Source organism: Zootermopsis nevadensis, unplaced genomic scaffold (assembly GCF_977971745.1).
Source record: "Zootermopsis nevadensis isolate Lab colony 2312 unplaced genomic scaffold, Znev_1.0 Znev_ptg000001l, whole genome shotgun sequence".
NCBI classification, from domain to species: domain Eukaryota; kingdom Metazoa; phylum Arthropoda; class Insecta; order Blattodea; family Termopsidae; genus Zootermopsis; species Zootermopsis nevadensis.
This window is the reverse complement of record NW_028259133.1, coordinates 26314-40461: the sequence shown is the minus strand read 5'-3', so window position 1 is coordinate 40461 and position 14148 is coordinate 26314. Positions and strand designations below refer to the sequence as shown.

Below are 14148 nucleotides of genomic sequence, written 5' to 3'. Positions count from 1 at the left end.
TTGCCACTATCATCCTTTACCAAATTAGTCTGGGGTTGATATCCTTTCTTAAAGTTATTAATGCCTCTGTACAGGTCTCTGATGTTTTTTTCCTTATTATTTGTCTCAAGTTCAGCAATTTTGCCCTTCAGGTATTCCCTTTTCTTAGTCCTAAAGGTTCTACTAGCCTCACGTCTCACGTTACATAGATTATCCGCATTTGTTTTGTTTGGGTTCTGCAACCATTGAAATTTTGTTTGCTTCCTTCGATCTATTAATTTTGAACATTCTTCATCAAACCACGGTTTATTTTGCTTTCTCCTGTAGTATCCTAGTTTCTCTTTTGCTGAAATTTTGATGCAGTTTCTGACATTTTCCCACTCCCTGTTGATGTCCACACTTTCATTATCCTCATTTGTCTCTAAAATTTGAAACCTATTCGAAATTTCAACTTGATATTGTTCCTTTGCCTCTCCCTCACTTAATTTTTTCAAATCAAATCTTTCTGTGTCAAAATTTTGTTTAGTTCGTCTACTTACTGAAAGCCGCTCCCTCACTTTTGCTACCACCAGATAATGATCAGTGTCGCAATCTGCTCCTCTGAATGATCTCACATCAATTACATTTGTCTGCCTTCTCTTATCTACTAAAACATGATCTATTTGATTGTGTGTTCTGCCATCTGGGGAAGTCCAAGTGTATTTATGAACATCACGGTGTGGAAATTTTGTACTTTTTACAATTAAATCTTTTGACGTAGCGAAGGTCACTGCTCTGACGCCATTATCATTACTAAGTGCATGGAGACTCTCGCTGCCTATTGTGGGTTTGAAGACATCCTCCCTCCCAATTTTTGCATTGAAATCTCCTAGCAGAATTTTCATGTGATACTTGCCAAATGTATCAAATACTGATTCCAATTCTTCATAAAAGCTATCCTTGATATCATCGCTTTTGTCTTCAGTTGGGGCATGAACATTAAGGACAATGATGTCGCACCAACGTCCTTCCAAAATTACGTAAGACAACCTGTCACTAACAAATTCTACTCTCTTAACTGCTGCCCTAATTCTGCTATGAACAAAAAAACCCGTCCCTAGCTGATGATTGTCATTCCCCTTTCCATAGAAAAATGTAAAATTGTCCACTGGGATCGTGCCCTCCCCCTCCCATCGCACTTCCTGCACTGCCACTAAGTCTAACTTATAATTACCTAATTCCCTACACACTGATTTCAGTGCCCCAGCCCTATAGAGGCTCCTAATGTTCCAGGTACCAAATCTCATGTCCTTTTTCAATTGCCGTGGTCGTGCCAAAGAGTCCGTCCTGATCCGAGGCTTGGTTGATTTTTTCGTAACACATATTTTTTTTAAAGGTGAAAGGTTGTTAGCCCTACACCCAACCCCCAACCTGGAGGACCAGGGTATCACTCTTAGTCTAGCGCATCTCCTTAGACCTGTCCGGCTTGGGTGACCCTACCATGAGCCGAAGCTCAGGCCGGCATAGCCCTAAGGGTCATTTGAGCACGCAAGCCTCCTCACCCGGCAGATTGCCTTCGACAAGGTGGTGATACCTTCGAGAAGGTTACTGATGGTGATATGTAAAAAAAATCTAATTGCTACGGCTACCTCCTGCCCCTTGTCGGTTGAATTCACCTTAGTAGTAGAAGTGCTACAGATGTTGGCTGTGTTGTAGTGGCTTGCCATTTCTTAATCTTTCATTTAGGTCCTTTCTCCATGACATCAAAACAGGCGAACCTGAGGGGCATGGACCGAGTGGTGTTTGTAGACTCCCTTGCTGTCATAATGGGGCATGAGGAGAGGGAGCCGTGTATCTTGGAGACAGCGATCAACATCCTCGGCTCCAAACAGACGGCAAGCGAACTGTTCGTTAAATATCCACTGAATCAGTGGCAACAGAAGTTGCGTGGGACTGACGTGATGTGTGTGAGTTGTAGAGTTTGTAGTTGCAGTATTATGACGTGTGGAATAATGGCCCACTTGGCGAATGCTTTAAATTTGCTGGGGGGGGGGGGGGAGAGAGGAAAGAAAGGCTCCAGTATGAATCTGTGAGTGAGGGAGTTCAGAATTTGTCAGGTCGCTGGTTGTGACACTGTCGTGACCCGTATTTAAAGTTAACTTGTGAATGGGTTTGTAATGAACTTGACAGAATTTGTCTTCTGAAAATGGAAGGTGCTTGTTCATTGGCTAAGGTAGGAGTGTTAACTGCTTGGTGAAGTAAAACTGTGTGCTCTTAGAAGAGTGTGATGTCTTGATTTCTTGAATGTGACTGTATTTTCTCTTTCTGGGAGTAGCAGATTACGAGAAACAGAATGATCCTTCAGATTCTACTGAGCACCATGCTGTTTGTCACGTGACCTGCGTACTGCCAGCCAGACAAGCATTGAAGTACGTGCGGCAACAGTTGGCGGACCGACTTGATGTCAGAAGATTAAACCTGCTGGGACAAAGAAGGAACATCGTATCCGCAAGAAACTGATATCAGTCTGAACGAGGCATTCGTTGTGTGAGTACATGAGCATTAGAATGTATTTGATGTGGTTGTCGTGTGAGAGAGATGAGTCTGTCCAATTTTATTAGGTACTTCAGATGTTGTGAACTTAAATGTGAGATTTGATATGTTGAAAGACCTATGTGCGGTGAGAGATTGGCATAATTGCAGTATCTGTGGTATGCTAGAGGCATTCATGATTCTCTAGTGAATATATTGTTCATAGGACATCAAAATTGGAGGTTAGGTATAGCTTGTAGACGAGGGTGGTGACTATTTGTGATAAGGTTTTGTTAATGAGTGGTTTTGTTACATGTGTGATGTGTGTAGTGCTGTGGAGCCTTTAATGTGATGTGTTTACTAATTAATAAGTGAGTAATTGCCAAGGTAAGGAATTTAGTTTTGTTGATGTGTGAGTATTGTGCACAGTGACCGGAGCTGCTGGGATATTTTCTGTGCTTTTGGTTAATTTTGAGCAAGGGGATCGGTTATGAAACCTTTAAATTAGGTGATGTGTTGAATGTGATTGCATTTTTTTTCTGGTAATAGCTGCAGAGAAGAAGCTTGATTGATCCATGGGACTTTACTGAGGTTGAAGGATGCGTCACCTGACATGACTACTGCTTGCCAGGAAAAGAGTGGAGTATGTGCAGAAACACTATGGTGGCTCACTGATATGACGACAGGAAATCAATCGGCTGTTATCACGAAGGACCTCATGTCTGCGAGAGATTTATCTCTGTGTCAACTTGACATGCATTGTGTAAGTATACGAGAAATATGATTATCAGATGTGCTAATTCATGATTCACACAATCAAATTCTTTGGCAAGATAGCGAAATATTCCACCAACATGCACTTCATTATTTAGTTCACTTAAGATTTTGTGTGTAAAATTCAATAGCACGTTGTTGCATGTCTTTTTGAAAATTTTTTAGAGAATGCCGTTGGTAATGAAACTGGTCTGTAAGTAGAAATACCTGTCAATTTAGGTAAAGATCTTGTTTATGTTTACAAGATGTTTTGATATCTGCATTGGAACAAGTTTCACAGTTTGAAGGACAGTATTAGGGTGTGGTGTGGAGTACTGGCAGACCTAATAATATAAGGTTGCTTCACTGTCTTAACCTAAAATAGACCCATGACAAAAAATGTCTTCTCAAAATGGAATGTGAATTTATTTGCTTTACATGAGGTGTAGGGGCCGTCAAAGACATGTATTTCTTTAATTATTTGATGTTAGTATTCTACCATACTGACTAAAAGACTAGAAAAGAAGAGTGATGGGAGACGACCAATTTGGATTCAGGAGAGGAAGAGGAACCAGAGATGCCATCGGAGTTATGAGAATAATTTCAGAGAGAGTTCTCGATGTCAAGGAAGAAGTATGTGCCTGCTTCATCGACAGGAAGAAGGCTTTCGATCGAGTAAAATGGAAGAAATTAATGAGGATCCTACAGAGAATTGGAATTGATTGGAGAGATAGAAGACTAATCGAAAACCTGTACATGCAGCAGAAAGTCAACGTGAGACTGGACTCAGGAGACACCAACAGCGTTGAGATAGGTAGATGTGTAAGACAGGGATGCTGCGTATCACCACTTATTTTTAACCTGTACGGGGAATGGCTTGCCAAGGAAGCTGTGGAGACTTCAAAATTGGAGGATCATAATGACTGTAAAGTATGCAGACGACTTGGTAGTATTGGCGAAGGAAGAGGAGGAATTACAGAACATGATGGACAAGTTAGTGGTAACAGGTAGAGAGTATGGAATGGAAATCAACATTGAAAAATCAAAGGTAATGAGGATGGCACCGAGCATTGAACGTTGTAGTTGGAAACCAACGGCTGGAGAATGTGGAGAATTTCAAGTACTTGGGAAGCATAATCACGACGGACGCCCTATGCACCAAGGAAGTAAAAGCAAGGATAGCCATGGCCAAGGCAGTTTTCCGTCAAGAAGAGGATACTTCTCACTAGCAAGTTGGGATTGGAGATGAAGAAGAAAGTAGTGAAGTGTTACGTATGGAGCAGAGACCTGGACACTCAGGATGAAGGAACAGAAATACCTGGAGAGTTTTGAAATGTGGTGTTGGAGAAGAATAGAGAAGATCAGGTGGACGGATCGAGTTACCAAAGAAGAAGTATTGAGGAGAGTCGACGAGCAAAGAAACATTCTGCAGGCGATTACACGAAGGAAAGTTAACTGGCTCGGACATTATGAGAAGGAATGGGTTACTGAGTGACATCATCGAAGGTCAGGTTGAAGGAAAGCGAGGACTGGGAAGAAGACTGATACAGCTAACCGACGATCTGAAACAAGGAAAGAAGATGAAGTTCCAGGAATTAAAATGAGAAGCTGAGAATAGGGAAAACTGGAGAGCTCTTTTTGGGCAAAGCAATGGACCTGTTGTAAGACAGAACACTGAATAATAATAATAATAATAGTATTCTACCATGTTTTCCATTGGAGGTAGCTCTGCCTTCATTTTATGTGTTTGGCATTGGTATTTTAATTTGGTCAAGAAAGGGGCTTTCTAGGATAGGTAAGATAGCTGCCGTATCTCTCGGTGAGAGACTGAGGCCGAGTTTCTCTTTTTTGAGAGAGTGTTTTATTTATTTCTTGTGAGAGGTTGAGATATCGTTTGAGTCTTCATTGTCGTGGTTTTGAACTTTGTAAATGTTTGCTCATGTTTGATTCTTTTGAAATTGATATTGTATTTATATCTCCTTATCATTGTTCATTTACATCCAGTTTACATAAAATGGGATTGCCGGTGGATGTAATGACACCAAGAACCTCCCCCTTTTAACTTCAGAAAGGCCGATACTGTTAAAAGGTTTTGTTTTCTTTCCATTTTATCGATCCAAGTTCTGAGCGTTGGCGATTTCTGGTTGGTATGTTTGACTTATATTCTGTGTTTGTGTTTCATGTACGCCAGCACATCGGACACGTACCAGTGGACGCGGCCTGTTCTGGAGGGGACTCGAAGCGAAGGGCTCTTTGTGCGTGTGTTGCGGTATCGTTCATTAGCTTACTTTGAATGGCGTATGGTGCAGTACTTGGTGCAACGTGCAAAGGTAGTTGATTTTTTCGATCATTTAGAGTTATTATTGTCTCTAACGGAGTCCGACGAACGCAAAGGAATTTTGAAATTTCATTCTGATTTGAAATCAGACATTGACATGTGCCCTCTGTTGGCTGTTTAGAACGGTCAAAGATGTAGGCAGATTGCGTGTAGCCCCATTAAATGTAGAGTATGACACACTCTGAGTAGGTAAAGTATTTGAGTTTGGTTGACCACGAGGCTCACCACGGCAAGTGTCAGCCTCAAGGAGAGTGACTTATTTTTTAATTTATTTTAAGAAGCAGAGATATGGATGGAAGCAAATTGGTTGCATTGTGCATTTCGCTCTGTTTACTTGCCCCCTGGACCACCACCATGAGGCACGTGGAAGATTGTGCTGTCAATTTTGTTTTTTGGCGAACACTTCTCAGACATTTCCTGCATAAGACATAGTTTACTACTACTCTACTATGACAAGGAGGTCGGAAGCGTAGGCATGTATCCATCAGCCTTTAGTCTTTTCTGCTTGCGAAGAGGCACACCTACTTTCTCACATGTCACGCCACCTCTACCGAAATGTTCACTAGCATATGTATGTTTTTATTGTGGATTCGTTTGAATCAGGCCACCCGAAAAGGGTCACTGTGTAGTTTGCGTATGCTGCGTCTTTGAGATTTTCAGCTCTTGGAGGATAGCTTGGATTTACTAGGAGTAGCTGCGTTCGAATCAGGCTAAAAGAAAATGGTGATACATCATGTTCTGTAGGTTATAGAAACAGCAAGGTACGTGCTCTGCGTGAATAGGTAGCAGGATGCTGGCTCACTTGCATGAATTGTTGAGGGTGCGCTACGATCTCAGGTACACACTTTCGTTCGGCTATCCCGCATCTGCAGAGCTTAAGAAGTCTGGGTTAGAGTGCGTCAGTAGCTGGCCATCAGGCTAGTGGTCGACATGTATAGTTTTGTTGGGCGATGCTTCGTCCGTGCCAGGCGACTGGTTGACGTGAATATCTTGCTTAGCCTAGGCTGCGTCTGTAGCCGTGTGCCTTGTCAGTTGTATGGGTTTGTTTGGTAATGCTGCATGTGCAGTGCTGTACCAGTTAGGTTTATGTTTGCTTGCCTACTTTGTATCTGAAATAGGCCACCTTTGTTATTAATCCTAGGTTGCTGCGGTAGCAATAAATCTTTTCACGTGCTTAGTTTGGCCCAGCTGTGGCCGTAGAAGGCAACAAGACCACAGGCAAACATTGGTCAGTCTGGGTTGCGTACATAGATTCCTAGTGGCTGAATAAATCACAGGTTGGGTTGACAAGGCTCTGTCCGAAGAGATCGACTGTGTTGAAGGCCGCGTCCATAGCAGCTTACTGCCTTACTTGCATAGGTTTGTTGTGTCAGGCTTCGTCCAGAGGAGGATAATTTGTAACGTGGATATTACGATAGGACTAGGCAGTGTCCTTTGCTATGCTGCGTCCGTAGCTGGCTAATTGCTCACTATAATTGATATCTTAGGAAGTCTGTCACAAGAATGATTGAAAGAAAGTGATTTAAGAAGAACTGGAGTGCACGGAAGCACAGAAAAGAATGTTTAAGAGCACATGAAATTTTGAAATATAATAAATTGTTTCAAATACAGAAAAATTGAATTAAATTAATTCTTAACATTTAATTTAGACAGAAGAAAAATAAAGAAATTTATTTAACTTGTTCACTTTACTATGGTAATCTTTAAGCGTTAAAACATTTCTGGCAAACACTTATTAAAGTTGAAGTAGTACATTATGTTCATGAGATGGGAAGCCATAAATGCAACAGATGATGCTTACATACACATTAACAGATCACTCTTAAAGATATTGTGTGTCTATTAACCGACTAACAAAGTTCTAATTCTTCCTTCTACTGGTGATGGGTTCCTTCTGTTGCTTATGCATGGCCGGCGCACTGTAGCAGTAACATTAAGTGATCTGTAAATGTGTTTGTATTGTCATTGCTTCTTGTTTGTGCGAGGAAGCAGACAGGCAACTTATTTAAGAAGATACAAGATGATTTATAGTACAATACAACTGATAAAGATACAGAAGGAAAGATGCAATTAAGTAAAACTGAATTTAAAATTGTAGTATCATACAGTTGATATGTAGTTATGATAAAGTGAGGTCTGATGACAACTCCCTAAAATGCTACATTCTTAGAGGCATAGGTTGGTGTGGCTAGGCTACGTCCACAGCAAGGTACTTTCTCGAGTGTATTGGGTGATTGGGCTATGCTGTGTCTAAAACAGGCTACCACCTGATTGGCATAGGTTGTTTACTTTAGTGTGCGTCCAAAGCGTGAATAGGTTCTTTAGCCGAGGCTGCATCAAGTACGTGGGAGTCGTATGTTGGTCAAGGCTGCATCTGAAGCAGGTTAAGGCTATCAGTAATTTTTGCGAGGCAAGCGAGCTACATCCTAGCGTGTTTAATTTTCTGATAGTTGGCTGCGTTCTAAGCAGGATACAGGCTCAATTGCATAGATTGGTTGGAGTAGGCTACGTCCGTCGCAGGTTACGTGCTCAGTTCCAGATATGTTTGGCCATACTTTTTGACGTGAAAACGTTCGAACATTCGAACTAGAATATAATAGTGACGAAAATTTAGAACTGTGATGTGCGTACCTTCAGAAATTCTTTAAACTTGAACTAGTGAATAATTTGGACAAACCAACCACGCAAGGGAAAACTTGTATAGATTTGACATTTGCAAGAGGTATTCAAATAATTTCAAAGCCATATGTATCTTACTTCTCATACCACTACCCTGTATTCAATAAATGTAAGTTGCAAATGAATTAAACGATTCAAAACAAAAATTTTGTTTAATTTCAATATACACGATTTTTTCTGCAGCGATCTGCTCTGTTATGGGCATAATTTAGTTTGGCTGTGCTCTATGCTCAGGAGGCTTCTTACACATACTTGACAGGTCACCACCATTCACCGACCTCACTACGAACATATGTTGGTTAGGCAAGGCTTTGCTCGAAGCAGAGTTATTTTCCGTAAACCGCGTACGAAACAGATTACTGGGAGATGGCTGCGTCCGAAACGGGATACTACTGCATACGCTTTATTTAGTTGGGCTAGGCTGCGTCCACAGTTGTCTTCATTCGTTCGTCTAATCCGCTTCAGGTTGGTTGGGCTAGGCTGTGTCCGTAACAGCATACGTCCTTAGTAACTTAGGTTTGTTGGGTTTGGTTGCGTCCAAAGCAGGGTACTTTCTCATGTGGATGAGTTGATTTGGCTTGTCTGTGTTCTTAGCTAGCTACCAGTTCAGTGGCATAGATATTGTTTGACTAGGGTGCATCGGGTGCATCTGTAGGTGGCTGTATATTTGTTGTGCTAAATAAAAGCCATATATCCATTTCGTTACTTTTATTTCATTCCCATATCGCAAAGAAAATATTACCCGCAAACGCAGACATATTCGTAATGCTATAAAGCGTTGCACTAGATGGTATACCAAGTGTTATTATTAAGGGTTCTGAAATCCTTGCTACTATTCTTAAATTTATTTTCAATTTTAGCTTCTCTCAGCAACAATTTCCCACTTTGTGGAAACAAGCAGCTATTGTTCCAGTTTTCAAAAAAGAAGACAAAACTGTTTCTGTTATAAACTATAGACCTACTACCATAATTAATAATGTTTCCGAAGTATTTGAAATTATTGTACATACCATGTTTCTTATTATTTTAATTCTAAATGAATCCCATGTCAACATGGTTTTAGTAAATCCAAATCCACCACTTCTAATCTGGTTACGTTTTTGGATTTATTTTCCCCTTTCGCTTGTTCCCAGTCTCAAGCTGATGCCTTTTATGTTGATTTTATCATTTATTTACTTCCATCATTTTGTTTTCTATATTACTCCATATTTATTAATGTTTTCTTTAAATCATTGCTTTACAGACTAATAATGAACATCAGATGAACCACGCCATATAAAAAACAATACCTTCGTTCTAATATATAAGAGTAATTCTGATATGAACATCTTCCATAAACTGCATAACATTGTAAAGGATTGTAATTCGAGTTTTAAATTTACCAATCTAATTTATACCTGAAGACGGTTAAATATAACCGAAACATGTCGTAAGAGACGTTCCAATTTCTAAATCGATCATTCGATGCGGAACGTGAAATGATATTTTAAATATTTTATATTTTATCATCTTATTATAAATTGTGATTTGACATTTATCAGTGTTGTTTCGCATGTCTTACGTTTGCACAAACTTGGTGACTATGAACTGTCTGCTGGTTATATGATTGATTTCTTAGTTACCTAACCAGCAGACATTCGCAAGTACGTTATTCTGGAGTTTTGTCATTTCCTTTTGATTTATTGTCTGGTATCTTTCAAGGATCTGTATTAGGACCTTTGTTGTTTAATGTGCAATGTCATTAAATTGTAAGGCCATAAAGTCTCCTCAATATAGTTCTTTACTTTGAAAGGACGCAGAAAGCTTAAAGAATTAGGAAAATGTAAACTTAAAAAAAATTTGAAAAATTTCAAAATTTTTGGGTTTTGTGTTTTTTTTTTGACAATTTCCAGCAATTTTAGTTTTTTCAAAAAAAATATGAAAATTTATGAAAATGTCGAAATTTTTCCCATTCTATACCTACCAGAAACGTTGAATGACACCCAGTCCATGCGAGACTCCGTCTGTGCAGCACCCAATCTCTGCTTCTCACGGTCTCGGCCGGGCTGCCCATGGGGCCTTTACCGCGAAAGAGTTCCCGGCGACCGGCCGACCATTGTATCTGTCCCCTCTTCGAGGCCTGCCTCGCTCGCGGCACTGCGTTCTCAGCCACCCGTAAATCAGCAATCGCCGGTCGTGCCTTCACTAACACTTATTTTAAAAAAATATATAAATACGTACATAAAAATGTATGTATGCATATATATTGTTATTTTTTATTCTTACCAAGTCGGTATCGCCGAGGGGTTTGTGGTGCCAAGCAAAACAGAAAACTACCGCGCGCCGTCTGACTTTGCCTCAGAACGGGACCTGCTGACTACGACGCACCGCCGGACATTGACTCGGAACTCGACCGACCAAGTAGCATGCACCGCACTCGCGCGCGCACACAGAAGCCACGGCAACGTACTTTATGTGATTTCTTATTATATTATGTTTTTACTCTTTTTTGATTCTACCAAAATTTCTTATTCTCTCAAAAATATATATCCATATTTATATACACATGCGTATATATATTCTTAATTTTATTCTTATGTAGTCGGTATCGCCGAGGGACTTGTGCTGTCAGGCAACGCGGAAAGTAACACGCACCGAAGAAGTTAGCCAGTCAGATATCACGCACCGTGTGACTTTGACTCAGGCAGCCAACTACCGCACACAAACGAGACACGGTAAGCTGCTGATGTTTATTTATATTTTAATTTGGAGTTCCCCCCCCTTCTCTTATTGTTTCATTCTTCGCACTGCGTCGTACATGGACGGTCGAGCTCTGCGGCTATGTCCCACGGTGCGTGGTAGTTAAGACAGTCGAGCAAAATCCGTCATAAATAAATCTGAATCTGCCTTCAATGTGTGGATAATGGCAACCCATATCAACATGAGTACCATCAGACATACATGAATGTACAAAAGAAATGTATTTAATCTCGATCTTATGTGTACATGGGATATACGGATGTCCGCACGTAGGAACGTTGAAACTTCGATATCAGCAGACGTGCGTGATTACACCAAACGCACTGATGGTAATGTTTGGCATATATTGCCTTACGTCAGTGGTCCCCAACCTTTTTTTGCCCAAGGGCACATTTCAGAGTTTATGAGATCGTGGCGGGCGCCAACCAATTAACAAAGCCAAATTTTCTTTTCTCTGGACAAATAAGATATGGACACCAAATAATACACAAAACAACACGACGTTTATTGATACAAGAAACCACGCAATCAAAAATACGTACTTTTATAAGTACAATTATTATTACTCAAGTGGGAAGTTAGTGTGATGTTTGGCACTGCATTTCAGCGGCCAGTTTTTCAAATTTGGGAGAGTAGGATGATGTTGCTGCTCGCAATCGTCAAGATGGCCATTGGTACGTAGAGAACTGTGCTTTGATTTTATAATGTTCATGGTTGAACGGCCTTTATTATTCAGTATAACCTCTTTCCGTATCAACGCGGGCACCGCGTTGGGGACCACTGTTGTACATTATTTCGCCCTCACATCTTCATCAGTTATCAGAGTGATTATTCTCTTGTAACATTGATGTCACTGTTAGGTCAAGGTCATGACACAGACCTACCACTTCCAAGACAAGGCAGGGGTTTCTTTTAGCAATGACGTGCGTGATTCAACCGAGACACTACCACATTTAATACAAGGCAGAGGTTTGTTTTGGCAATTACGTACAAGATTCACACACGAGATTACCTCTTCCAAGATAAGGCAGGGGTTTCTTTTAGCAATGACGTGCGTGATTCACACAAGACACTACCACTTTCAATACAAGGCAGAGGTTTCTTTTGACAATGATGTACGAGATTCACACAAGACACCACCACTTTTAATACAAGGAAGAGGTTTATTTTAGCAATGAGGTTTATTTTAGCAATGACGTGGCAAATCGAACAAAAGTAAGAATTTTTGAAAATTTTCAACTTTTAATTTCTTTCCGAATTTTCCGAAAATTTTTAGTTTTGTGCGCATTTCAGAAGGTTTGCAGCGTTTTTTGATTTTTCGAAAAATTCCAAAAAATTTTCCTTCTAAATTTGACCTGCCCCATCCCTATCAGGACTAGACTCCCAAATCTTGAGAAGTCACTCGTCCCAAGTCTTGAGAAGTTCTTGTCCCAAGTCTTGAGAAGTCACTTGTCCCAAGTCTTGAGAAGTCACTCGTTCCAAGTCTTGAGAAGTCACTCGTCCCAAGTCTTGAGAAGTTCTTGTCCCAAGTCTTGAGAAGTCACTCGTTCCAAGTCTTGAGAAGTCACTCGTCCCAAGTCTTGAGAAGTTCTTGTCCCAAGTCTTGAGAAGTCACTTGTCCCAAGTCTTGAGAAGTCCTTGTCCCAAGTCTTGAGAAGTCACTTGTCCCAAGTCTTGAGAAGTCACTCGTCCCAAGTCTTGAGAAGTTATTGTCCCAAGTCTTGTCTGCTTGTTTAGGACTGTGCCTCACCTGTCTTAGCTGAATTGAAATTTTTTTTTGAAAATTCTTAGTTTTATTCGCGTTTCACGCCATTTGCAGTCGTTTTCAATTTTTTTAAAATTACGAAAATTTTTGAAAATTCTCAAAGGGGTACCCCTTTGAGAAACTTCAATTTTTTCGAAAAATTTCGAAAAATCGAAAAACGTGGCGAATCGTCCAAAAAGCGCACAAAACTAAGAATTTTTGAAAAATTTCAACTTTTAATTTTTTTCCGAATTTTCCGAAAATTTTTGGTTTTGTGCGCATTTCAGAAGATTTGCAGCGTTTTTTGATTTTTCGAAAAATTTGAAAATTTTTCCTTCTAAATTTGACCTGTCCCATCCCTATCAGGACTAGACTCCCAAGTCTTGAGAAGTCACTTGTCCCAAGTCTTGAGAAGTCACTCGTCCCAAGTCTTGAGAAGTCACTCGTCCCAAGTCTTGAGAAGTTCTTGTCCCAAGTCTTGAGAAGTCACTTGTCCCAAGTCTTGAGAAGTTCTTGTCCCAAGTCTTGAGAAGTCACTTGTCCCAAGTCTTGAGAAGTTCTTGTCCCAAGTCTTGAGAAGTCACTTGTCCCAAGTCTTGAGAAGTTCTTGTCCCAAGTCTTGAGAAGTCACTTGTCCCAAGTCTTGAGAAGTCACTTGTCCCAAGTCTTGAGAAGTTCTTGTCCCAAGTCTTGAGAAGTCACTCGTCCCAAGTCTTGAGAAGTCCTTGTCCCAAGTCTTGAGAAGTTCTTGTCCCAAGTCTTGAGAAGTCACTTGTCCCAAGTCTTGAGAAGTTCTTGTCCCAAGACTTGAGAAGTCCTTGTCCCAATTCTTGAGAAGTTATTGTCCCAAGTCTTGTCTGCTTGTTTAGGGCTGTGCCTCACCTGTCTTAGCTGAATTCAAATTTTTTCGAAAATTCTTAGTTTTCTTCGCGTTTCACGCCATTTGCAGTCGTTTTTAATTTTTTTAAAATTTCGAAAAATTTTGAAAATTCTCAAAGGGGTACCCCTTTGAGAAATTTCAATTTTTTCGAAAAATTGAAAAACGTGGCAAATCGTCCAAAAAGCGCACAAAACTAAGAATTTTTGAAAATTTTCAAGTTTTAATTTTTTTCCAAATTTTCCGAAAATTTTTGGTTTTGTGCGCATTTCAGAAGGTTTGCAGCGTTTTTTGATTTTTCGAAAAATTTGAAAATTTTTCCTTCTAAATTTGACCTGTCCCATCCCTATCAGGACTAGACACCCAAGTCTTGAGAAGTCACTTGTCCCAAGTCTTGAGAAGTCACTCGTCCCAAGTCTTGAGAAGTTCTTGTCCCAAGTCTTGAGAAGTTCTTGTCCCAAGTCTTGAGAAGTCACTTGTCCCAAGTCTTGAGAAGTTCTTGTCGCAAGTCTTGAGAAGTCACTCGTC

General features: G+C 40.3%; 1 long non-coding RNA gene across 7 annotated transcripts in view; it reads left to right on the top strand.

The window, feature by feature from the left end:
* The window catches only part of LOC147875137 (uncharacterized), a 43166-nt gene that overhangs the window by 5024 nt on the left and 23994 nt on the right, over positions 1 to 14148 (top strand). For 6 of the 7 annotated variants that reach the window (XR_015533913.1, XR_015533790.1, XR_015533889.1 and 3 more), the window contains 5 exons: positions 1705 to 1925; positions 2294 to 2505; positions 3040 to 3253; positions 5435 to 5573; positions 10842 to 10974. This is a non-coding gene — a long non-coding RNA (uncharacterized LOC147875137). Of the gene's footprint in view, positions 1 to 1704; positions 1926 to 2293; positions 2506 to 3039; positions 3254 to 5434; positions 5574 to 10841; positions 10975 to 14148 lie in introns of those variants that run through there. The other variant, XR_015533606.1, reaches the window with a different exon arrangement.